The 25,652-nt window shown below is 40.8% G+C and overlaps 1 protein-coding gene and 1 long non-coding RNA gene across 12 annotated transcripts in view; one reads left to right on the forward strand and one right to left on the reverse strand.

The window, feature by feature from the left end:
• Window positions 1–1,969: 1,969 nt before the first annotated feature.
• Window positions 1,970–12,908, reverse strand: LOC107051930. Its single transcript, XR_001463913.3, has 5 exons — window positions 12,090–12,908; window positions 10,009–10,154; window positions 9,483–9,641; window positions 4,202–4,284; window positions 1,970–2,333 (listed from the first exon to the last, which is right to left on the reverse strand). It is a non-coding gene; the product is annotated as an uncharacterized LOC107051930 (long non-coding RNA).
• Window positions 12,909–18,373: 5,465 nt separating this feature from the next.
• The window catches only part of RAI14 (retinoic acid induced 14), a 92,873-nt gene continuing 85,594 nt past the window's right edge, over window positions 18,374–25,652 (forward strand). For 5 of the 11 annotated variants that reach the window (XM_046905976.1, XM_004937176.5, XM_040656513.2 and 2 more), the window contains exon 1: window positions 18,374–18,478. The gene's annotated coding sequence lies outside the window, so the exon portion shown is untranslated. Of the gene's footprint in view, window positions 18,479–18,565; window positions 18,711–18,925; window positions 24,855–25,652 lie in introns of those variants that run through there. The other 6 variants (XM_015277512.3, XM_040656514.2, XM_040656516.2 and 3 more) reach the window with 3 other exon arrangements.

Here is a 25,652-nt window from a genome sequence, read left to right on the forward strand (position 1 = left end):
TGTTGAGGTCCCTCTGGATGGCATTGCTTCCTTCTAATGTGTCAGATGCACCTCTCAGCTTGGTGTCATTGGCAAACTTGCTGAGGGTGCACTCAAGCCTGTCATTGATGAAGATGTTGAAGAGCACTAGTCTCAAGACAGACCCCTGGGAGACACTGCTCATCACCAGCCTCAGCCTGGACGTAGTGCCATTCAACACAGCAGTCTGTCTATGGCCTTCCAACCAATTCCTTATCCACCATATAGTCCACCCCTCAAATCTGTATCTCTCCAATTTAGAGAGAAGGATGTGGTGAGGGACCATGTCAAAGGTCTTGCATAAGTCACAGTAGATTACATCAGTTGCCTTCCCTTTGTCTGTGATGGATGTTGTCACTCCATCACAGAAAGCCACCAGACTGATCAGGCAAGCCCTTCCCTTGGTAGAGCCTTGCTGGCTGTCTCGGATCAACCCTCATGTGCCTTAACATGTCTTCTAGGAGGATCTGTTTCATGATCTTCCCAGGTACAGATGTAAGAATCACTGGCCTGTAGTTCCCCAGTCCTCCTTCCTCCCTTTCTTGTAAATGAAAGTGATGTTTCCTTTTTTGAAGTCCCTGAGGACTTCTCCCAACAGCCATGACTTTTCAAATATGATGGAGAGTGGCTCAGCAACCACATCAGCCAGCTTCTTTAGGACCCTGGGAATGAGTATGCCAGTTTCTCCCCAGTAAGGCAAAGTGTAATGTAAGTCCTGTGAAAGTTGTTCTTCTCCCATTTAGACAGCATTCTTTAGAAAGAAATCTGTAGCTCTTCCCTATGCCTATAACTTATGAATGGAAAAAGGAAAAATAAACATATTTCAGTGACCTGGATAAGGGCCTCACTGGAAAAATCTAAAATGCTTCTGTGGTCTCAAGAACAATTTTCACTTCATGTCTTTGGACTTCTTAACACACTGCCAAAAGCACTCAAGACTGGGAAAGTAAGATCTCTTAATGGAAATATTACAGATTTGTAATTTCCTTAGGCATCAGTTTCTGTGAAAAGATTTCTTACTATTCTAAGGAAATGAAAAACATATGTTTTGTGTTCATACAAAAAGCACGGTTGTTGACAGAGAAAGGCCAGTAAACAGCAAGACTGTTATAGCAAATGTCTTAGTGCTATTTTAAGGGTGTTTGAGAGCAAGTACACACTGCTCTGCTGAAGGCTATCACAGACTTTTGTGGACAAGTTTTGTAATGGATAACATATTCAATATTAAATAAGTAATAAAACTGGTTTATCTTTAAGATGGACTTCACTTTGAACTTCACTTCTGTTTCCATTTACATAATGGTAATTTCCTTGTCATCAGCGCTGTACTCCAGAAGGTGCAAATCGGAACAAAACCTTTCAGTGGCCACATTCAACTGCTATAGTACCACTAAACTAGAGAGCCTTGCAGAGGGACGTTAACTTCACCTTGCCCAACTTGCTAAATAGTAGGGGGGGGCTAAATTAACTTTTTTATCTAAAATAGTAAATGCCTTGTTTTTACCCGGCCACCACTAGGATTGCAAGCCAAAAACTCAGCTGCTTGTGGTGCCGGAATGTGGGTCCAGCTCTGTGCTTACAGGATTTCCTTAGCAGATATTAAAACATAAAATTTTAGTTGACATCTCTGAGTGACTGATGCATATTGTATTGCTGGTAAGGTTGTAAAGCAAAAACAGAATTATGCACACTGAGTTAGGTTTTCAAATGCATTAAAATGTGCTAGATGAGTTCATGTGTACAGAATCAGCTTTTTTTCTTCTTTTTTCTTTTCTTTTTTTTTTTTGTTGTTGTTATTAAATCCATTAATTCTTTGTGAAACAATTCCAAGTACATCCTGCCCACCACTGAACAGTTCTGTGGAGGAAGAGACTTTTAAACAGTGATTAGTGATTTGAGGTGTAAATTTCTCAAGAAAACCAGGATATTCAAAATGTTTCAAGCACCCACATTAAAAAGATCACAATCTTTAATTTTATCTCATTTCCAACATCTCAAAATGCAGTCATCCAAAGTCGTCATTTTGTAATTACAAACTTGGTTTCAATTCTTTACAAACTAAAACTGTGTTTTTTAGATCTGAAACCAAATCACTTTGCAAAGTTTCAGCTATCTAGATCCGGAGTTTGGGTTTGGTCCGGCATACAGAAGTGGCCCCACTGAAAGGCTTGGAAAACAATTGAAACATGCCCAAGGTCAGAGTGTTGGTGAAGATCCAGGTTTCTGATTCTGGCTCATCTCTAGTTTAAACCCTTTATTTGGTGAATTTTCTCAGAATTATGAAGGCTGGATACTAAATATGATGGTGGCCAAGCCTGAAAAGCAAAATAAATATTTTAACCATGAAGAGCTTATGTTCATCATATAGGAATTTAGACTGACTTCTGTCATTTTTAGGTCTCTGAAGAGAATGCTGCTGTGTCAGGGAAATGAGCCAAACAGAGAACTGTATCTCTAATAAAAGCTTTCTGACAACTGAAAATCTCCTCAAGTGGGAGTTACTTAACTAATATTCTGAGCTAACAGTGAGCAAGTTCATGTCAGACAGTTTATGGTTTTAACACAACCTCATTTGCCTGCCTGCCCAGCCCCACGCCTTCTATAGTGCCTGCCCATGCTGCTCTGACCATAAGTTCCCCATTTCTCAGGCACACAGTTCCTGGCCGAAGCCACATGGGACGAGCTGACCGACGGCATGAACTTTTCACGATGGTTTCTGTGATGTCTGGACCCTCTGGAATGTGAAAGTTTCCTGTTTCACCAGTGTACCATGACTTGCGTTTTGGGCAGAGAAACATGTAAACATAATTAGGGGCCTGGCAGCTAAAATTCCCTCTTAAAACACAGTCAAGCTCCATGGCTTTCCTTTCTATTTTATTTGGGACAGATTAATTTGATTCTGATCAAGACAAGCTTGCCTATTGCCTTAAGAATTTGGAAGTTTTCCAGCAGACTGTCTAAGCATTGTGTGTGCCTATCTGTCCAGAACAAAGGTGAAGAAAGAATAGTATGATTTTCACAAGATGAGCAAAAGATTGTGAGCTATCTTAAGAGACTGTGTGCCCTTTAACTTCCTTCTGTTTTCCCTCCGAAGCACACAGCTTTTAAATTCCCACCAGCAGCAGGGTCCAGGCTTTCATAAATCAAACAATGTGTCTATCTCCCAGCCAAGGTATGGGATGAGAACTATAAGCCTGGTCTGGCAACTGCTTCTGTCTCTATCAATAATACAGTTGTCTATGGAAGGCTGAACTGTAAGTCTACAAAATTATTGACTACTTTTTTGGTATGCATGAGAAGATGAAGAGACTTAGGGGCCCTAGGGAAAGGAAAAGGGAACTGTTAAGGTCTGTGGCTAAAGGCCGCAGACAGCCACAGCTGTTAGTTAGACAAACACTATTACCTAATTGTGCTAGAAACTACAGACAAGGAATTCCTTTTTCCCCACAGTCAGGTAGGAAATGTGAAGTTCTAGTGTTGCTGACTTGTATGCAATATGAGAACACTGGAACTTGTAAGGATGCTAAAAGTAGTTCTCTAAGGCCAGTGTCTGGAACTAAATAAGAATTTACTGCTCTGTCTGTGTTGGGGGAGGAGTATCACAGACAGATTGATTTCAATGCTTGAGGAATTTCTGTTTATGGAGCCTGTGATTGCATTGAATGGACAGAGAGATTTTTCCAAATTGCTTTTCCAGAGCACCAAGGAAGGACTTTTGAAAATTAATGTGCACGTTGAGGGTATACTAATTTATCTTCAGCACAGCACTGCTGGCCAGGCTCTGGAATCCAGCCTACAAGAAACTCTTCATGCCCAGCACCAGCGATATACATCAACACCTGTGGAACACAGAGGAATGACCTTCTCTCATTTCTTCTTTTGTTGCATAATGCTTTCACTCCTTATAGTTATACATACAGATATGCCATGTCAGCTCTGTTTTACTCAGTTTTAAAGTCCATGTTCTCCTTTCCATTTGTAAATTCTATACTTGGATTACACCTACATCACTAGGTCTTAATGTAGATCAGCTTCAGCTTGCTAGTTAATCTGGGACTCTGTACCATTACTGGCTATGGCTAAGGTTTGTTTGTCAAGCAGCTGGACCACAACCCTTCATTCTGCTTTAGTGTTTGCATTGCTTCAGCCTGTGCTAACCTAGGATGTGAAAGATCATACTCACCCTTACGCAGGGAGTTCATCCAAGAGCTTCTCCAGGGCAGTGCATGCAGTGACAGCATGGTGTCCTGTAAAGTCACAGATAGGCTGTAGGAAAAAAACATAAGATCCGTAAAATTGGTTAAGAAGTGTTGATCTTATGCTTTTGCTATAGTAGTATTATTTTTTAAAAAAAGCACCACCAAAAAGAAGGAGTGAGAAAAATCAGAGGAAGAAGAGGAAGAAATTGGACAATGGGGAATACAAATATAGAAAGAAAATACAAGGTGCAATAGAGAAAAGATATCAGGTAACATCGAGGGAAAAAGGAAGAAAAATGTGTGAAGCAGAACAGCAAAAAGAAAGAAGAAATGTTGAATCTGCGGTCAATGCTCACTTGTGGACTGAGTTGGCACTTATATTTCAGTATTACTTTTTCCTTCATACCCAGAAAACAAGTTCCCACACCCATTTCATTATGTATTTTCAATTTTAGCTGAATACAGTTATACACACAAAGAAACAGCAATAAATTTCTGTTTATGCATGCACATTAAAAAAATATTTCTTGTTCATTTTCTGCTTTTGCAGACCTTCCTAAATGTTAATGAGGTCAGAAAGTATAAGCAGAAAAAATTTCAACATTCTTCTTCTCTTCCTTACCCTGTCCCTCTGAGCTACAAATTTTCATGTAAAGCTCAGGGTGATTATGCTGTGTTTATAAATCAAACATACACAAAGCTCAAAAATAAATAGGCAGCATCACTTTGAAGATAGAATTCCACATCATTTCTACTTTTCCTCAGCAGTAAGGCCAGCATAAAGAGTTCCCATTACACACTCCAGCCTGGAACTTGGGCTTACAGCTCACAGTTTCCTAAGCCAAGCTAATACAATTACTTACAAGGCCACATTGTACAGATTTTTTTTAATGGTATTTATGAAAATGGTATGGTAAAAGTCTGCCTGGTTTTCAGAAGGCAGAGCACTTTTTCACTCCAGTGTAGAGGTTTTATTGAAGAATGACCTTTGTATTTTTATAACTGACTCAGATCTGTGATATCATTAGCTCATCATTAGCTTCAAACACACTCTCCTCACCTCATCTTCTCCTCTCAGGCCACCACTAGTCTGTAAAGCATTGTACCATCCACAGAAGACACTTTTGTTTGAGGCTATGCTGTTTCACTGATTCAACTGTTGAATTTTCTGATGCTTGCCTTAGCTGATATTCCATACGTTCTGAATATCTATCTATTCAGTGCTAGAACTTAAGGAAATAATTATCTAGACCTATGTTCCTGAGGAACTTATTTTTTTGACAGAAAAAGAAACTACATTTGAGTGAATATTCTAATACAGTAGGAGAGTTTTCCAGGGTTATCTGTTTTTGCTCACACATTTTCATTATTGCTGTAAAACACATTTACAGAGTGTTCATAGAGTAATTTCTAAGTTATCACGTATTCCCGTCTCCCAGACCATAACTCTTCTAAGACAGTGGAGGCTGGGGTGGAGGAATAGAGGCCAAATGGGAAGGACAAGGACTTGAACCCCACAGAGCTAACTTAATCACAGTACATGAATAGCAATGATTTCATCAGTGACCTCGGTATGAACATGAAGTTTCCATTCAAAATCTGCTTTGGAGACATGTGAGTTTATAAATACAAAACTAGCTATCTTGTTCATATCAACAGTCCTGTGCATAGCTTTTCCTCCTATTTAAGTCTTATTCATGATTTTCCATGTTAATCCTGTTTAAGGGTAAAGAACGTTACTGTATCTTTATCCATCTATCACTGTTAAAATGTTGTATCTCTTATAGATTTGGGGAATCATAAAAATAGAGATAAAGGCCTACAAAAAATAAAGTATGATGGGTGGATTTTGATGGTTATTAGTTACTACTGTGAGTATTTCATCACATCATAGGTGTAGTCTGTGCCACGGAATTTCCCTCAGCTAATCTCTCCCCCATCCAAGCACAACCCTCCTGGAATGGCACCCAGCTCCTCCTGTCAGCTCTTGCAGAGCTGGAGCTGAATTCCAGGGGCCAGTAACCACTGTGCTCTAATGCTCCACGACATTGGCCTCAGATATTAGTGTAGTTTACAGCCACTCAGAACTCGTCTTTCATTGGCAGAGCTATGTAAAGAAGCCTTGATGTAAACGCATCAGAGTTCCAAACACATTAATGACTAAAGATACACCTGTATGTAAGGTCAGCTACAGGTACCTGACAAGCTGGCCAGAGAAGCCCATGGCAAAATTTTCTATCTGGCCCCAGAAATTCTGTCCGCTCTGGCCTGGTAGACAGCGGGAATTTATCACCAGCCTTGGGATATTTTTCACATTCTTTTGACCTTCGGGGAATGCTCATGGGGGTGCTTCTGCTTTCCTAGGTAATTAATGGTGGAAGTGAGGAGGTCTGGGCTCTGGGAAAGCAGTGTAGTTTTCCACAGTGATGGATTGGATAAACAGATTAACTGGTAGATAGAAGCTCTCTTTTTTCTGTTTGTGTACTCCTACAATGTAATGATTTTCACTGTACTCAGTTTTTTGTTTTTTTTTTTTTTTTAATCTAGGTATATTCATTAAAATATGGCCTTTAAAAAGACTCATCTTTTATCAACAGCCTTAGAAAACCTGAATCACACTACAATGGTAGTCTTTCCTGACATGGTGCTTGAGAAGAAATGATGGGTGAGTAGATAAAGAGTGGAGAAGAGAAACAGTGTTAAAATCAGAGTGGGAGTCATTGAGATGAACAGAGAAAAGAAAACACAGGTTGTGGAAAAGAGCAAAGCAGTGACAGGGGGCTGCAAAGGAAAAAAAGTCCAGAAAGAGAGCAAATGGAACAGAGACAAAGACAAAAGGGAGGGAGTGAGAAGGAAAGAAGGAACAGGAGAAACTTATGCCATCAGTTATTGCGATTATTAATGGAAATGTCTTAAAAAAATGGATAGATGAATGGTCCTTTCAGACATGTACATGTGTTCCATGGGAAGATGAATACAGGGCATTTCTTTGCATGTGTGGCTATGAAGCCCAAATTGCCCTCTGATCAGTGAAGGGAACTGTCAGCATAAATGATATTTAATGGCTACTCTTGACATTAGAAGTGATTGCCTACACACTTGATTTATAACCTCAAGGGGATAGTCTACGAAAGAGTCTTATACACTGAATTTCCAATTTAATAGACGTTGCTCCAACATTCAATATAAATGTTCTTCATATATTCTTTCTTCTGTGAATTTCATCTCATCTCAGAGCAGTAAAATCTTAGGTCAGGTTTGTACTGATTAAAATTTAAATTAACATGAATTGGTCTTATTGATTAGCTAATCTATAGTCTCAACCTGCCACTGCCTGGAGATTTGATGAGAAGTATTTGCTCGCTTTTGTACATCTTTGGATCACTTGGGCAGCAAAGAGAGGAACATTTTATATTAATACATATTCATGAAGTAAAAAGATTGAGGAATATGACTATCTGTTGCAATATTTTCAATTAGTTGTAATACACATAGAGCTACAGGTTTTAGCTATTTGTCTGATATTTAGTCACTTCAGTCCTTTTTCATATCTGTAAACCATTTTGTTTTAATAGAAACATTTGCGTGAGAATAAACTATCTGAGTAAGTAAATGTTTCCAGGTTTGGCCCCTAACTGCTTTTGGTATGGTTATCAACACTGGCCATCTGTGTTTTTTCATTTTAATTCCATAAATGAATGCCTTCCCTTTGAGAATTTCAAGGACCAGGAAGTAGCTATAAACCTCTTTTGCAGCTCCAGACCATATACTGCAACAATTATTAGTTAATGGAATGCATAGTAAAAATATATATATATATTTTCTGACACTGCAATTTATAAATATAATTTCTTTTTGCTAAGACATATAATATCTCTGGTGCAAAGATGTGGCTTACTTAACTGTGGGCTTAACTGGTTTTGATCTGGTTTCTTGTGATGCAAACTAAACAAACAGCAAGTATGTAATCAGATAAGTAGCTCTGCATTAATGGGATGTCCTGATTCAGGAATATTAGGGTTTTTAGTAACTTCTATTTTGTTTTACAGACTGTAAATTCCAAGCCTGTATTTTGCAATTCGTAATTAAGGGGAATTAAAAACCCACAACCAATGAAAAGCAGCAGTCCAATCTGCCATCTATACTGGTATGGCTGGAATGCTGGTAAGAATATAGTCATCATCTTATGATTCAGCACTTACTCAGCTTTTGTTAACTTTCCCATAATTAGTTTCAATATTGAGATAAGACCTGAGGATCCAATCACCGAACTGGTTTTAAAATTACTGTGAGCTGTAACTGTGTAAATGAAAGCAGATCTGCCTCCAGGACCAGACACCTACTTAATATTAGCTTAAGGAAAGCATATAGGTAGATTACTTAAAAGGTGGGTCTAGCAGTGAAAATGTAATTGGATCACTTTAAAGGAACTTTATGTACAAAAAACAGCATAAATAACTCCTATAAATATAAATTAAAATTCAATTATTATATCAGATCCAATTGGCATAAAAATAAGATTTATAATTTTTTTCTCAGACTTTTTGACTAAAAAACATTTTTGTTAAATATAAAAAAGTTTGTTTAATGAACTAAATTTCCATATAAAGAATGAAGCTCTCAAAGCATAATACTGTGCTAATGCTTTTATCTTGAGACTCAGCAAACATTGACAATAACCTGAAGGAAAGAGACTGTTCTCTAACTGTCCATAAGAGGAAAAATGGAGAAAAAACAAATTATCAGTTGTACAGAGCAATACATGTTTGTAGATTAAATTATCCTAAATACTGATGGTAATCTAACTCTGTCATGAATTGAACTGGGACTTGGATTCAGTTTAATCTGATGCAGTTTTTGCACACTGACACATTTATCATGCAATCCCATCTTCTTGCAGGCAGAGATTTCGACAGGCATTTGCCTGAACAGCAAGATAAAGGGGCTACCCCAGTCCTGATTCCTAAATCAAGTTAAAGCAAACAAATTTGAAGTAAGTCAGGAAAGTTCATCTGTGTCTGTGTCAACATTTTGGTTTGATGTTATTTGGTAAATCTTCTATCCTGATTTATAGCGCAGCTTTGGTACATATGAATTAAACACAGAAAGATTTCCATTTCGGATTCCCATTAAACATGCTTTGCCTCTTTAGGGGATTACGTGGGTCTAAACCAACAATTTGTATTTTAGATGTTTTTGAAACCCCTGTGATAGGGATGCTTTGCCCAGAAGACCAGACTGAATGTGCCTGAAGGCAAAACTCACAGCTGCATGCAGTGTAAATCCAGGAGCCTTAGCTGCAACTGTTCCAATCTTCGCTTGCACCGAATAGCTTGGAGAAGCAGGCACACTTCATTCTCAGCCTGGTGTGGAAGATGTCTCTTGCTGAGACCTTCTATCCACTTGTGTAATATGCATTTCTTACTGAAGAGAAAAGGTATGGTTTTACATACTCTGATAGACATTAGAGGAAAGGCCAGTTTCTGGTACCATCAGAATAGGCTTGAGATCAAATAATGTTAATGAAGACAGAGGCTGAGGGAAGTTTAAAAGCTGCACAAATGCTCAGTCTGAAATAAAAATACAAATGAAAATGAAATTCAAAGACAAGGCTGCCATTCCCAAGGGAATTTCTGATTCCGTTGATTACATTAATAGAGTTTTTCAAAGCAGATGGAGTGCAAATACAGTGCTGCAGACAAATCTCACAAAGCACAAAACACATTAAAGGAGGAAGTCAGTATCAGAGACTGTCATCTTCACCTGTGGGCACCTGATTGCAACTACCTACCATCTCTCTGCAATCTCTGAAGAACAGATTTTCCAGATACAATTACTGTGAATGTCATTTCATCTTGCAGGCTTCTTCATATACAAATGGGACTTACAACATGCAGGGGATCAGTGCAAAATGTATGCAGGATTCAGGAATAAATACTGAAAGAGAATTTAAGAGTGGCTGCATGAATCTGTAAGTGATGGGCTTTGAGATCAGCAAAACTTGCTGGAAACTTCATGAGACAAAAAAAAAAAAAAAAAAAAAAAAAAAAAAAGGCATATGAAACTTATTCCAATATTCAGAATAGCAGACGCCAAGATTTTCCAGCAGGAATTAACTTCTGGATACTGAACAGATATAGGTCGAGCTAATGACAGAAAATACAAATATATTCAAGGATAGTGAGGCACCGACACAGGCTGCCCAGAGCAGTTAGAGGTGCTCAAGGCCAGGCTGGAAGGACCCTGGGCAACCTGATCTGATGGGAGACAACAAGCTCACAGCAGGAGGTTGGAACTGGATGATCTTTCGGGTCCCTTCCAACCTAAACCATCCTATGATTCCATGAGCCAGATGCAAGGATTTTAGCATCTTCACTTAAAATATTTGCAGTGAATCAATGTAATATATCACTTACAAATCAAGTATTATTATGGGGCTACCTTAAGTGTAGCTCCATTGCAAAAACTATGCTGTTGCAGACTATAGATGACAAAAAGTGGCTTATTTGATAAAGAAGGAAAAGGTACCTAGTTCTCCTCATTACACTGACAGAAAGTGAAAGTTTACAAGACGTTATATCACCTTTCACATACACAAATGTTCTTAAGACTTTTGAATTTTCTAAAAAAAAAAACCAAAAAACAACCCCCTCTTGTTTTCAGGAATGATTGCAGAAACAAAAGCTGACAAAATGCAATAATACTTATTTTAAGGTACTTGGTATTTACCTAGCTCCAACAAGCACTGACTACCTAATGGTGGTAGAAAAAATGTTTGCTGTATCCATCTCCATGCTTCGGTACCCAATTGCAGGCATACTTTTGTTATTCAACTACTTAAAATGGAATTGACAATGTCCTTACTACTAATACTTATGCACTATTTATTTATGAAATATATTTTTGTGTTTTAAAATTTCAGAATAAAATAAAATGGCAGGCAAGTACCCAAGTAAACTATTCCATATTAACTATTTATCTGTGATTTATTATTACATTTTATTGTAAAAAGTTCCATTCCTACTAGTAATACTTTTAGCCCAAAGCTGTAGTTTCTTGGCTTTTATTTTAAATGCATTTAAATTTAATTAATAAAATATAGCCTTATCTCTCAGTGGTTATATTATTCCTTCCAAGGCAGCAGAAGGAAATAACTAGCAACTGACTAGAAACAAATGTTGACTTATTATGTTTAATGATGTTTATTCAATCTGAAAGCTAAAGGAAGTAGAAGCAGCACCAGACTGTCAGCTGGGCTCTCGAAGTCATGGCCTACAAGAAGAGACTCCTGTGCCCAGGGCAAAAGCTAACAAGATCCAGAGTCTGGCTTTCTAGAGGTAGGTGCTGCTAGACTTCTTCACAACCTTTCTGCATAATCTGGAACCCTTTCTAGAAAGGTGTTCTGTTCACATTTCTTGTACCGAAGTTCAAATTCAGGGAAGGTTTGAAACTGAAAGAGCTGGTATGAGTAAACCTGAATCTGAATTTTTTGTTAAAATTTTGTTTTAACACTAAGACACTCCAAGGTGCCGCTAGACTTCCAGGAACTCTGTGTGCTATCCATTCTAACAACCCATCATGTCAGGGTGCTTGCTTATTAGTGGGTGTGTGCAGTTTGTCACCTCTCAGCACAAACTTGGTCTGGTTTAGATCTGAGAGCATCTAATCTGGCATCAAGTCAGTATAGCTACAACATGGTGTTCACATGCACAAAGGGTACACTGCTGGGTATTCCTTGCATTCCACTTCCTGCTTAACAGCTAATGCACTCTGGAAAGTCTCCAAGCCTGCAGTGGATTGTTGTTCCCTTCCCACAGTCTTGGCCATTCATTTTGTTGAGTCCTTTTGAATTGTCAGCTCCCAAATTCTTACCAGTAATAAAGAAAATGTCTGCTTCTTGAGCGTCTTCACTCCCCGTTGCCACCTGTCCAAACAGAGAATGGTTCGCATAACAATCCCTGGGAGACAAAACTCTCCTCTCTTCTATACCACAGAGTCTGTTTGGTGGGACGGACAGATCTATGTCGGCCCAGATCTTCACTTGCAAGGGAAAGAGAAACAGAGGAAGAAGTTTTAATGTTTCCTAGGAAATAAAGACTCGTGGTATGGTTGGCATAATGGAAAAGCAAAATATGTGTCTGTGGTGAGAGCACATTGGGACTTTTGTTGCATGTATTCCTCTGATTGGGAAAGAAGGGTAAGATCTGGCCTGGACTTGGTAATGAATCCACAATTGGTCATGAAAGATGCATAAGTGTTAGGGAAGGAGAAGGCGAGAATCATCCAGCTGGTGACCACCATGACCTTTTGACATAATCCCTGTGCAGGATGATGCAATCCTGTGAGTCGTTCCAGGGCAAGAAAGATATTTTGCCCTGAAGGCAAAAAGAACCTGCTTAAGAGACTGAGGCAACTTTGATGGCAGGCCATGAAATGTCTGCACTGAACATGGAAGTGCCAGTGTAAGTGCACAATATAAAAGTGTGAGAGTCTAGAAGTTTCAACCATGGCATTGTACAGATGAGCAATGTTCCACATGGCAAAATTCTGCTGGACTAAACTTATCACTTGAAAAATGTATGATCTTTTCCTATGAGTGCAATGAATTTATAACATTTCATATCTGCGGAGAGTATCTTTGATTTTTTAACCTTGTTATGCCAAACCTAGATCTCACCAGTTCATTAAATTCTCTCACTGCTTTGTTTTCTACATATTTGGTGATAATTGGGTGCTTCATTTGTAGAAGCCCCTATGAAAAGACTCTCTGTTGAAGTAGGACTGCGTAAGATTTATATATCTGTCCTTCTGCAAAGTGCAGAGATCTCCAACGTTTGCATATTGAATCACAGAGTCTTAACCTTGGATCCCATCCCACTTAGCAACTCTTTGCTATTTTCTCCTTATGAACCATCATGTACACCATAGCCATCTTTGAGAAGTAAAAAGGAAAGTATGATGCTCATTTACACCAAGTCCAGCAGAGGTAGGTTCTTTGAATGCACCACTTATGAATCAAATCCAAACAAACTGTTGGTTTGATTACAGAGATACAAGGGAAAGCTTCTTCTTTTTCTACTTTTCTTTTTGAGAAGTTAGGTTGTTACTATACATAACAAAAGGAAGACCTTAATGCCTCAAAAGAAATGAAGAATCATAGCATTCAATCATGGCATGATAGTCTCTGTGTCAGTGAAATGTTTTTTAAAAACAAAATGAATGATAGACATTTGTTTCCTCTGAGGCAAATGTTTAACTATGACAATGAAGATAGAGCGCTTATATGATTTTGCACCTCCACAATAAAATCAACAGCACAAATTGTGTCACAGAAATATAGCATGGGATAGAGCTGAAGTTTCAGCTTGCGGATGCCCAGCACATTAAGAAATCCTGTACGGAGCAAAGACATAAAAATCAGCAGTTTGAAATGCCATTTACAAGGTGCTTGGTTTCTCTGTAATGCAAATAGACATATAAAATATGCAGGAATGTGGTTTTCTTCGGTTTGAATGGGAAGAGGAAATTGATTTACGAATCTTGAATGGAACAGAAACTTTACAGCAGGAGAAGAGACAAAGCAACTCTCGGCATGGTGTGGAGTATATATGCAATATAACTGCTTCTGCCTGTGGGAACTGCTTCGACTTTTGTGCTATTACAACATAATCAAGGTACTCTCCAGTGTAATTGAATACTAGGGCTTTACTCTTTAGTGATCCTCAGATTAGTATAATCTTTGTGGTTATTCTTGGGCAACTGGCCTTTCAGGACTTTCAGTGATGGGCCTTCAAAGAGCCCTTTATATTTGCCAAGAGTTTGAAGCCAGCTCTCTGCAAGGTGTGTTCTGCCTGGCTTCCAGTAGTCTGGTAGTTTCACACAGATGTTGCAGGAGCGTCAGACAGACAAGTTTGCAGACAGTCTCTGGGTTGTACAGACCCTGGGAAGGAAGAGATTTCCTCATGGGAGGTCTTGGTTCCCAACTGTTCCTGGATTATTTGCAGTGTTGAACAGTGACAAAATCTTGCATGTGGAAGAAGGACAGGGAAAAATTTGAGCAAGCCAAATCTCAAAGTTTCCATAGTCCTTACACCATTAGCCGTGCAGGTGAGGCACAGTCTTAATTAAAAAAACAAAGCAGGGAACTCTACACCAGCAAAGTTCATATATGGTATTCAAAACTGAAATAGGCCCATATGATTCTGGGATTTTTAACAGAGCTTTGTTCTTTACCTCCAAAGGTCTTCCTCCCTGATTGGATAGTTGCCTTCCTGCTTGCTGAGTTTTTCTAAAAGAAGATACAAAGCATTTTTTCTTTTTTAAATTATTCACATAGATGCACTGCCATATCAGGTACAATTTGTGTAAGAACTGCTTAATCCTCTTTTGTAATTTCCATGGACTTGTGTTTTGAATATAATTTAAGAATGAAATATATTTTGGGGATAATTCTGCAGACGAGTCTCTGTGGAAAAACTGCATCAGATCATCAAGCTCATCGCCTTGCAGATCTGAGCTGCGGTCCCTACAGGGAAGTTCCATAAGACAGTAAACTTACATTACACTGGATGTTAGTGAAAAGACCTGGAAATTATTTTTCTTCTAGTTAAACATCCAGAAAGCACATTCATATCAAAGACATTAGCACACAAGCGCAAATTTCCATAATAATGTGATAAAGTGAAAAGGAAAAAGAGGATTTTTAGTCTTTGTAATTAAAGAGGACTGTATTAATTCCTTTTGTATAACCCAATGGGTAAAACTAAACTGAAAAAAAAAATATGCCCAGAGGCAGAGAATGTCCTTCTTTTCATAGGGAGAGAAGAGTAAACTACATTTCTGGTGAGCTGTTCTCCTTCCTAACTGGAGATCAGCTCAAGCTTTATCCTTCCTATTCCATCCAGGTAAAACTACCATTTAAGGCATGATCTCCAAGGTCCAGCTGATCTCTGCTGTGAACTCCCTAAAGAATTTAACAGTGACAAGAATAGTCTATTTTAGGTTCTATGGTAGATGAGAGATATACAAATTTATGGGATATAGTTGATGGAGGCCCCCCTTCTGCTGCCTCTTGGTGCCAGTGGTACGGAAAGAAGTTGACAAAACGGTTGAATTTCTCTACAGTTTTCCTACAAATGTCACCTGGGACTGTAAATGAGTCTCTCAGATGTCATAGACTGGAACTCCATGCAGATTAGTTTTAATCAGATAACGTGTGTGTAAAAACCATGAGGAAGAGGTAGATGAAATATCCATCTAGCAACTGAAAGTTAAAACAGTCAAGATGGTTCCTTGCAGTGATTTATAGATCTTTCTCCTTCAGCCTTTAAAAGTTCACATAAAAGGAAAAAAAGTCGCTAGACAGCCTTTCCTCTCTCTCAAAATATTGTCTCAATTCAGAGCCCTGTTTGAATAGCTCCAGTTGCGACTTTCTTCACTCTTCAGTATTTTCCTGTGCTGCTTCTGTACCTCTTATGCATCAGAAGGACACTCTGCTGCTACTGTGTGAGTTGCATAGAACAGTAAAGGGGAAAAAATCCTCAATGGGTTTTCTGAAATGTGCCATATTGTGAACTGAGACACAAGAAATGCATTTACTAACTGGGCTAGCAAGTTATTAAAAAAAAGAAAGTACTCTGGTGGGAGCAGATAAGTGGAAAATACACTTTTAAACTCTCCCTCATTTGTTATGAAACAAGCTATATTCAGATTGCAAGCAATCATATCAGAACAAGTCCAATGTGGAAAGACGATACAAGGCGTTTAGAGCTACAGAACAAGTTTAAGCTGCTTTCAAGATAGGAGGAAAGTGATAAACCAGTTTAGGAGCATTATTTCTTTTACAAATAATTTCTAAGAGGAGATGTGACTGGAGCTTTGAGTACTGCAGAAGGCAATAGCCAGAAGTGGCAGAAAAAAAAAACAACAAAACAAAACCAAAAAACAATGCCAAGTAAGATAATTACCAGATACTATCAAGACGTGTGATTGAAGACATCTTTAAGCCACTTACAGGCCTCTCCTTTCTGGAGAAGTAGGTAGAAAGGCACAGGAGAGTTCATTACACCCTCACTGTGGTGGGCAGTGGCTCTAGGTCACTACTGGCTGCAAGCACCCAAGCTTTTCCACGAGGGGTTGAACAGAAGGCACTACTCTCTTCTTCTTCCACCTTCTTTCATGCTTCTGGGATAAAGGATTGGAGAGGAATAGGGCACAGCCAGCGTGTTATGTGATAAGCTAAGCTTCTTCCGTTTCTGAAAAGCAGCTTGTGTTGAATGTGTTCCATCTTGTGAGTTGCTGAATAATTATCTCCATTTTGCTGACAACTTTTGACTGCTCACAAGTAACATTTACTAACTACAGGTCTCAAAGTGTTGCTGTTACAACAGACAGACAAACACTAGAGGCACAGGTGGGGAGAGACAGCTATTCCAGAACTCTACAGCACATGAGATCTCCTGACTCCTGGTCTTGTGCTCTGCCTGAAGAGGCGTAAGCCGCAAAATTACATAGGGGTATTTAGGCAACGCCCTTGGAGAGAAACCCAAAAGAGAGCTCAGAGAAGAAAAGGTGAAAGCACAGTCTACCATGGAACGAGACTACCCTAGAGGGCACTCAGGGTCTGTGAGGCATCAGCTTGGTTTAACAAATTTAATCTAGCTGCTGCTACAAAGCCCAAAGTCTTCTTCCTGGACAGCAGTTTATAACCCAATGAAAAATACTTCTCTGGGAATTAGTAAATACCATATTTCCCAGTTCGCAAGAACTGTTTTTTTTGTTTTTGTTTTTGTTTTTCCCTTTTTTTAATCGTACTGTAGCCAAAGTATATTTAGTATTAAAGTGATGTTATATGTGACCATCCCATGCAAGCATACCAAACCCATCTTCACAATATCCTGGCATTGAAAATAGAAGTAGACATTCATAATGGTTGAAACACTCAAAATGTAAGAGATTGTACTTGCATATTAAGTCATGCTCATGTTTTGCCAGCATGGGAAGAAGTGGGCAAGGTATTTTCTAACCATATTATACACACACATATTACACCAGAATTAAAAATAATTGCTTAACAATTGCAACACATTTTGTAGCTGCAGTGCTAACATTGCTGGGCAAATCTAATATTCCTATTTTTATTCTTTCTGTGCAAATTAACTTTTCAGCGTTAACTTTGTTAGATTAACAGAAGTGTGTGTGTTTTTAAAATAAAAAGGAGAGGAATTGGTGCTGGTACAATTATGGCTGTTTGCAAAGGTGAAACAGATGCAAAATAAATTGGCCAATGTAAGGACTGCACATAAACAGAGGAGAGTATGCTCCCGGGTATAATCGAATGTATTTATGCAATAACAATACTTGCCACTATTACAATAATGACCTAAAGTTTTCAAGTGCTCATTTCCTCTCTGTGCTGTTTGCCACTTTAGAAGGTGTGGATGGTTGGGAACAGAAAGGAGTGATGGCAAAGATTAAAGGCGAACTGTGAGGTGTGGAATGTAGTTGTTGTCAAGGGACCAGCAGACGGGTTTTTGTGATGAGGAGGTGGGGAGAGGGCTGGCATCTCTGGTGTTGGAGGAGGTTCACCAGCTGATTGGGACAATTTGTAGACGAAGCATCCTGGTTTACTTGCGCAGGGCACGGAACTGTGGTATTAGTGGTGAGATGCAGAGGTGGGGCAGTGGCTGGCCACTGGTGGCAGTTCAACTTGGAGGAAGAAAGAGACTTTTGGAATGCATCCAGTGAACCAGTACCTCAGCTCAGCCATAAAGCCTATTTGGGATTTTATACCCGCTGGGCTCCTGTGTCACCAAACACCACAGCGGTAATGAATCCAGACAGTCCTGGGTGCAGCCCAGGACTCTGAGAAAGGGGAATCCGAGGCGCGGGGAAGCGCTGGAGGGAAGCCCCTTCACCCCTCTCCTCAGCGTAACGGTCGCGGGGACGCGAGAGACGGGCGGTGTCACGTGACCCACCCCCGCCAGCGCGCGGCTGCAGACCCCCGTGTGAAGGCGGGCGGACCGAGAAGGGGGCGAGCAATCCCCCCGGAGGGGGACCGGAGCCCCACGGTCACGTGACCGTGGAATGATGTCACGCCCCGCGCCCTATCCGCGTGGAGCCGCTGAGTGTCCCGGGGCGCGCGGTGGTGGTGCTCCGCCCTTCACAGCAGCAGCAGCAGCAGCAGCAGAGGCGGCGGCGGTGGCGACGACGACCACGACCACCACCACCACCACCGGAGGGGAACGCGGCTGCTGCCTGGGGTGAGCGAGGCGCGGCGCGGCGCGGCGCGAGGGGGAGGTGGCGCGCGCTGTGAATAGGGGCTTTGTGCGCGGCGCCCACCTGCCTCCGCCTCCGCCCGGCGGTGGTAGTGGTGGCGGCCGCGGCGACGGTGGGCGTACGCGGGGAGCAGCTCCTCCGCGTGGAGCAACAGGAGGAAAGTTCTTCCTTCTCTCCGCGACCGGAGAACCCGCAGTGGGGAGCGGGGAGCAGCCCGTGAGTCTCCGCCGCTTGGTTGTTCCCTTGTGTTTATTTTATGTGCTTTTATTTCCACGGGGAGCTCGGGAGGGCTGACAGCCGCCGGCGGGGGTGGGCAGCGCGGCTCCCTCATCGACCCCGACGGGTCCGTGACAGCGCGGCCCGGCCGCGCCTCCTCTTTCCCCGCTCCTCTGAGGGGAGCGAGGACCTTCCGGCGGCCCCGGGGCCGAACCGGCGGCGTCGGGCGGCGCTTTCCTGAAGGTCTGGGCGGCAGCTCGGCGGCTCTCGGGCCGGGTCCCGTCGCCGTTAATGACCGCGCCGCTCCCCAACCCCGCGGCCGCAGCGAAGCTTGAAGGGGAACCGAGGGCTTTTTTACAGCTGCTCCGAAGTACAATTGAGAAAATCCATAATCGCATCAAGTTCAGCCAGAAACCTTCGCTCCCAACTTCTCACGGAGTTCGCGGAAGGGCTGCCTTTCTCTTGCACAGCGCTCGACAGCGAAAAGCCGTCCGCCGTCCACTTGTCACAGTCTGAAGTTTCCTTACGACTGTGAGAAGTCTGCTTAAATTTCTGCTCTGCTGGCGCTGCGGGGTCGGAGCAAGTTCTTGTCGCTGTTTCTGTAGTGAGCGCTCCTATCGCAGGACTGACAGACAGCACTCGCCATCTGCTCAGAGCTGATGCTGCACGAGCTGAAAGGCAACCTTTTCTTCCTTCTTTTTGCTTTTTGTATCCCAACAGGTTTCAGATCAGCGTTTCAATTTTATTTTATTTTTCTTAAGGCCCAGAAGCGCACGTATGTCATCTTAGAAAGGCCTTCTGGATTAGCTAGGAGTAAATGAATTTGGTGAATATCAGCCAGTGACCTGCTTGGCTCTTGACTTGGGACACTCATGGAAAGCTGTCAATGAGATGTTATTTACTAATAGAAGAATTGCATAAGAGCTGTATGAACCAGAGTGAAAGAGCTGGATATTAGCTCAGGGTTCTCTTGAGTTCAGGCCAAGCTCAGTGCCAATAAGTCACTGTGCAGTAGCAGGCGTCTGTCCGTCCAAACTCTAAAAATATCAGCCCTGTGCTCTTCTCTTCCCTCTTCCAAGAATGCATCTGCCAGCAAAGCAATAAAGCCTCCTCCCCTCTCCTTCCCCGAACCAAGAAACAGTACACATCGATGGGAGAAGAGACGTGGAGGGAGGCTGCTGGTCTTGCAAGTGATGTAGGCGTTTCACGGTAGAGTTTACTCACTCGCCTCATCTCTTACTTATTTTTTCCTTCTGTATGCTCCCCACTCTGTTGCTTTTCTTTTCTCTTTCACTGATAATTAGTTCATGCCTCTTTTAAGTGAGAGGTAGTGGCAGAAGGCCACAAACACTAACTTCTTATGTGAGATGTTAGCAGTTTCTAAATCCTACTGCAACAATACCCTGATCACATTCCTTTTGAGAGCTGATTGTGGACTGGTTATTTTTGCATGGGGCTAATACTTGAAACAGCTGTAGACGAAAGCCAAGCAAAACTAGAACAAATCAGTTTTAGGCTCTGTGCCTCGCTTAGTGGCGGAGATGGTAGACTGCTGAAAATCCCAGCCAGCTTTTATTAACTGGGTGTTGAGCAGGAACATAGCAATCCATAACATTTTCTAGGCTTACAGATTTGAATAGCTGGCTCTCCTGCTGTCTGTGTACTTCCTGCATGTCTGAGAAACCTAGTACCTGTTGCATGCTCCTTGGAGTTGCTGTCTAGGTGCCTGTGAGTGCATAAATACCGGTGGTAACTCTGCATGTGGGGTAACATGCATGGGGTGGTAACTCTGCATGTGGAGATTGTTTTGGAGTTGTCAGTCCTTGCTGAGAGTCACCTATTACTGCAGTTATAAACTGTAGAGGAGATAGAACAAATAGCTGTGATTCAGGTAATATATTATATTGAAGGTTATCACTGTCAGGCTGCCAGAAACAAATGAAAGTCTGTTGGTAAACTGTGGAAGTAATGGAACATCTCCACTTGCACTTAAGATTAAAAGTTAGCCGTGGTACCAGAGCTGAAGTACGTAGAAGTGAAAGAAGGCATCTTTCTCTTGTGTTCAGATCCATAACGTTGTGGCCAGTAACACCCCGAGATGATTGTAGTGGTCACAGAATCCCTGAGTCATAGAGGTGGGAAGAGACCTCTGGGTCGCTAACCTGTGCTTAAGAAGGGACACCCAGAAGAGGGTGCCTAGGGCCATATCCAAGCAGCTTCTGAAGATCTCCAAAGAGGAGACTCTACAACTTCTCCAGACAATCTGTGCCAGAGCTCTGTTACTTGCACAGTACAGGAATGCTTCCTGATCAGAAGGAACCTCACGTGTTCCAGGTTGTGTCCATTGTCTCTTGTCTTGGAATTGGGCACCACTGAAAAGAGTTTAGTTCTGTCTTCTTTGCATCCTCCCTTCAGATGTTAATAGATGTTGATAAGAACTTCCCTGAATCTCCTCTTCTCCGGGGTGAACAGTCCTAGCTTGCTCAGTCTTGCAGGAGAGGTACTTCAGCCTCTTCATTGTCTTGGTGGCCCTATGTAGTTTGGTGTGACTGCTTCAGTAGGGGAGTGCCAGCAGCCTGATGGTTAGTGCGTTTGCCTGGAACATCTTGATGTCCACTCAAGTCCTTCTTCTACAGAGCAGGTCTCACGTTTTAAATGAGTGTTGTAATAACATAAATGTATTTTTGAAAGCTATCTTAGTTTCTTCTTCATTTTGTACCTTCAAAACACAAAACATGTGAAGTTTTTTTTGTTGTTCTTTGTTTGTTTTTCTCGTCTGAATCTATAGGGTATTGGTAAAGATGAGAGCCAAGTTTGTCCAGTCATTATGAAGAAAAAGCTTGTATGCAAGTCTTTCTATGACTGTAGGAAGATGGTGTTCCAGTTTCTTTCCTCATAAATGCTGAGGCTCAGGAAGCTACTGGGAGCTATTGCTGGTGGGCATGCAGAAACAGTGCCTCGCATCTGAATTACCAGAGGTACTGGGATGCCTTCAGATGTCTGTGGGAAATTTGGCATTCAAATGCTTTCTTAGAACCTGGTATGCAAGATCTTGTCTGAATTCCCACCAGGATATCTCTAAGGGCTTTCTAGCTGTTGGTAGGTCTCTGAAGCATGGGAGAAGTATCCTATGCACTGCACCTTCTCCACTCTCCATCTAGTACCTAGTGCTGCTGCTAGTGAACATGAATTTCAACAGCCCAAATAAAATCAGATGAAATTGATTCGATTATCACTAAGATCTGGATACCGATCTTGCTGATGTTCTACTCATTTATATCACTGATAGTCTTCCAGGGTAGGAAAAAATCTGAATTCCTAATACCTTTTATGAAGTGTGGATGTGCTTAATTTTTGGTTTCTAAACACACCCAATTCCCTTTCATTTTCAGACCATATTTAAAAATGTAATGTGCTTTGATCAGCTAAAATGCTTTCCCACCCAAAAACTTGGAAGCTGAATAGAGTAGTTGTGTTATTAGCACCATCTCTGGAAGTATTTCTAGTCTAGAGAGGTTTTCAGTGGGATATTCTTCCAAGGCCTTTCAGCAGTGTAAGGACTTAGTTAATGGGAGTGGGCTTGGCAGGTATTTTTGGTAACCTAAATCAGTGTTCTCCTTAGCTCCTGCCCTAGTACAAGGCTGTTCCGTGTTAGGCTATTTCAGAGTATTTGTCAGTAAATTGGTGCAGTTGTTTCTTTTCAGACTGAAGGTTTCATCTATACAGGTTCTCATGTTCGCTGATTCTGAAGTGCAGTTAGTTGAATAGTACAGAATATTAGAAAGTATAAACAAGCTCAAGTTGTTATCTTCTTGGATTTCTCATTTAAATAACTGGTATTTGCAAAGTGGAACTCTGCATCTTTTTTTCTCTGTTTCAGTTTGTATGCTTCAATTACTGTCTAGTCCTGTTGGACTAAATATTGAGAAAACTCTTGAGATCTGCAGTGTATCTTATGTATGATGAACTGCAGGGATATGGTCTCAAAATGGAATGACACGGCGTAGGGGAACCTTTTAGTTTTGGAGATGTGGAAATTCAAAGCAGAGAAAGATATGCCCTAGTTTGTGCAGTAAGCTCTGTCTCGCTGTGAGCTCACTGTTGACAGATAGTTTGAGACAAAGGAACTACAGTAAGAGCAGGGTAAAGTTGTAGCATAATGATTTGAATGACAAATGTGCTCGGACTTCACTTGTGATACAGTTTTGCCTGGAGTTCTGTCCAGTATGTTAAGTAAACAAGTCAGAGCTGTGCCACATTTTGATTTTTCTCTAATCTTTTCTGTAATTAACTATGTATAAGGCCTTGTTCATGCAGACTTTCCCCTAGGAGAAAACACTGTTTAACAAATTGCGCACATCCCAGGTTGACAGTTGAGTATTGGTTTTGTATGAGTTGTGTAAAGTCCACTGGTATGGCTTTAGCTGCGTCCATTAGAAGTGAAGTAAAATATTTGCAGATTTTGAATGTAGAAGATGTAAGAGTAGAAAGCTGAGGCAAAGCATTCTGGAGGAAGGAGAGAGAACTACATTTGTTAGTGATGCAATATCTGTAGAGTTCTTAACTTCTGGGCTCAAATGCTTAAATTTGTACAGTTCAGCACATCCTTGCCAGTGATTTGTGAGCAGATTGAGGGATTGTACTAAGTTACCCAAGGCTCCTGCTATCTCTGATGTCTGATTCTGTTCTGCATGGGATTAACGGACTATAAATCACTCCCGTTTTTGTGTAGTATTTGGGCTTCTCAGTGCATTTTTTCAGTGTGTTTTCATTGATAAGTAATAGCAGATTAACCAAGCCAAGAATTATTTGTCTTTATAGGTGACATTAAGTTCCATTTGTTTTTTCCTATGGTAGGAAGAGGAGGATAGATTACTCAAGATGGAAAAACTGAGTTGTGTTGATGAAGACTGAGGAAATGTTCCTGTAACTTTTGATCTGATTGTATATGTTTCTCTGCTTTGGACTGAGAAGTAGAGGAATGTGCTTAGCTGGATGGTAATTAGATGGTAGTCATAGATGGAGTGCTAAGTGGATTTTTAAAATTTATTTACTTTTAGGGCACTGGATTTACTTGTGTTCACATGCAAACAACTGGAGAGTCTGGGTAGCTGCTAATGCCTTCAGGTGGTCTGATGGCATTGGAGAAACTTGTGTTTTGGCATGTTCTTGGAATAGGTTTGTAGGTCAGGGGAGCTCAAGCATGTGAAGTATTTGACAAGCTGGGTACTGGAGATGGGTAGTGGTAGAAATGCTAGAGCTGAGGATGCCTCTGGCAGCCCTGCAGAGCTGACTGCTTCAGAGGCTTGTTCTCCTGGGTCACAGCAGGGCTTGTGCAGAAAGATGATGATTATTCAGAGAACAAACGATGTTGTTTTGTGACTTCTGGGACATTTTATTTTCTCCTTTGGGAGTAGTTATGTTCAGACAAAGGAGATGTAAGTTCATAGCAGCAACTGTACTTTTCTAGACTTTTTTTCCATGCGTATCGTTTTCCCTTTATGTTGCCAGATCTTGCATGGAGTCTAGTCTGTAGCCACATAAACTGAAAAAAAAAATCTGGAATTTTTGGGAGTGAATCAGGAAATCAGCTGACGTTATAAATGATGCTTTGTTGCAGAAGAACATTTTAAGATGGAAGATTTTCAGTGTGTTCTGAAAGAGATGCATGTCGTTTAACACTTAAAATAATTAAATTCAGCATGCACTAATCATTAAAGGGTAGCAATCATTGCCATGAATGGTATGCACTGCATATCCTCAGGCTGTTTTACTGTTACATCACTGAATCTGGCTATTCAATGTGTGAATTGTAACATCCATATTGTGTGGAAGACCTTGCTCAGGTTTTGCAGCAAAGTGATGAAAGGGGAAAAAAAAAAACAACAATGTTAGTACAATTGTTTATTGTGGTTTGCCAAAATCTTACTGTAAATCAGTGGGGAAGATTATCTTAATCTGCTTCCTACATTTAAACTTGAAAATGGTACTGTATATTAAAACACAATTTCAATGGTGTTATTGAGGCTGAATGTTACTACTGCATCAATATCTCTTGCTTTTTCACTAGATTTGCCCTCAACCTAAGGATGTTTTCTGTGACTTGTGCTCCTGAAAACTTTCTTGTTATTAAGCTGAAGGAAGGTGAGATGGAAGATATTTAATTTTAAAGACAATGGTTGACAGCATACAATCAGTGTTAGCTGTAGAGCATCTCTGGAGTTAAACAGTTCTGTACTGCTAACTTGCTGCAGCTACAAAATGACAGCACTCCGCATTTATTACTACTGTTATTTTGAAAAGGGAGAAATGCCACAATAGGTAGAACTTGCTTCTTGTTAATAGCTGTGATTCATTGCAGAAATAGTTTTGAAGTGTCTTGATTCTCCCTAGTGAATTTCTAGTTGTCGTTTCCTGTCTTGTAAAACAGGAGTTTATTAACGGTGCTTCCTTTATTTCCCCTCTGGCAAATGAGCGGTTGTCATAAAGCTCTGCTGAATCAGGATGCTGACCTCTCTTTGCATCAATTCCAATAATTACACCCTTTGAGAGGTGACTTCCTCCTTAAAGCAGTGCCAAGAAAAGACAGCCCTCACTGCTTCGTGGGTTTTTATCTCTACAGCTGAAGGGTTATGATACAAAAACGGTAATAGTAATGTTTGTGTTTAACTATCCTTTACAGAAAATAACTACAGGTGTAACATGCTCTGAACTCAGAAATACTGGTTTTCTATGTGCTTTTCCATGCTTCTATAAGTATTCTGTAGATTTCATTTTCAAATTCAGTGTATAGAGTGCACTTACACAGAAGTGAAGTAACTTGCGGGAAAAAAATAAGTTGACTTCTGATGGTATCACAACTCACCTCCCTTCTTCCTACCTCAAGATGGGGAAAAACAGCATGCTGGGAGTGCTTGCAAAGCTTGCTAATTGGGCTGCTAT

Source organism: Gallus gallus, chromosome Z (assembly GCF_016699485.2).
Source record: "Gallus gallus isolate bGalGal1 chromosome Z, bGalGal1.mat.broiler.GRCg7b, whole genome shotgun sequence".
Lineage (NCBI taxonomy): Eukaryota > Metazoa > Chordata > Aves > Galliformes > Phasianidae > Gallus > Gallus gallus.